Raw genomic sequence first — 1,401 nt, forward strand, 5'->3', positions numbered from 1 at the left:
GTAGGACTCCTTGGGCGAGTGATCAGCTCGTCGCAAGGCCTCTACCTGTACACAAACACAGAAAATCGCACACAAACATCCATGCCCTGAGTGGGACTCGAACCCACGATCCCGGCTTCCGAGCGAGCGAAGACAGTGCATGCCTTAGACTGCTCGGCTACCGTGACCGGCAATAATTCGCTTACAGACGGCAAACTAATCTTACTACATTACTGTTCCATCTGTGTGAGTATAACACAACTATTTTCTCACTCAAACTTGAAAAAAAAAGTTCTAATTTTAAGGAGTTTTAAAACATTGCAGGTAGTTCGGAATTCAAAGACAAATTAATCTTTATGACGTGTCAGTAATTTTACAATATTTCTGTTGTTAATTCAGGGTATAGCTTTAACAATTATTACTGTTAAGATTTCCTCTTAAGCACTCACATAAATCGTTAGAGAGAAACAACAATCTCTATACTAATTAATTTTAAATTTTTACAGTATGCAGTAAACAAACAGAATTCTTGTACATGCACTTGAAATAAACTTTAACAACCCTCTCTGCTGAGTGGTTAGCACTCCAGCCTCGTACTATGGAACTCCCAGGTTCAAATTAGGGCTAGAGACCAACTATACTGAGAAAAATATTTCGTGGTTTTCTTCAGTCACCCAGGCAAATACAATACATCACATAAGACCATGCCCACTTCCACCCACACAATTTTGATTCCTTGTGCATTGATCGTTCTAAGATATGGCCCTTACAGTCTCTACTACAGACAGCATCATTAAATAAACAACAGCAAGATTTACTACTTTACTAATCCTGGAAAAATTTACAACAGTCTTTTGTTCTTCGATGTGGCAATACAGCGCGTCACGTTCTGCTTTTAAAATTTTGGACACCAATAGTTTTAATGTATTTACATGTATGATAAGTGAAAAGGGGGGAATACACAGAACGGGTTGCTCTTCAATACAAATGTACACGGTGATCATGTGATCGTCTGTATTGTTGACCGGTTATGCATAGAAAGGGTCTCGTTCATAACCACCACATAACACTGAGGAGCAAGTAGACAAATTGTATAACCAAAGAAAGCAGTCTTCTGGGACGTGGCGTCGTGTAGATATTGTGTTAACCGACGTTTCGGAGGAACGTATCGCCTACATCTTCAGGGTAGAAGAAAAAAGAAAAAAATCCGCGAGCGAGGAACCAACGTGAGCAGGTGCTAACAGAATAATCAGTCCTTCGAAACGTCTGTCAACACAATATCTACACGACGCCACATCCCAGAAGACTGCTTTATTCATAGTCACCACCGTGAAAGCCTCAAATCTTACAAATTATATAACCTTTCGAAATTCTCGGCACTCATTTTCACAAAGCAATGTTTAATCTATTTATCCCGAGAAT

The sequence above is a fragment of the Cryptotermes secundus genome, unplaced genomic scaffold (genome assembly GCF_002891405.2).
Source record: "Cryptotermes secundus unplaced genomic scaffold, Csec_1.0 scaffold681, whole genome shotgun sequence".
In the NCBI taxonomy this organism is placed as follows: Eukaryota; Metazoa; Arthropoda; class Insecta; order Blattodea; family Kalotermitidae; genus Cryptotermes; species Cryptotermes secundus.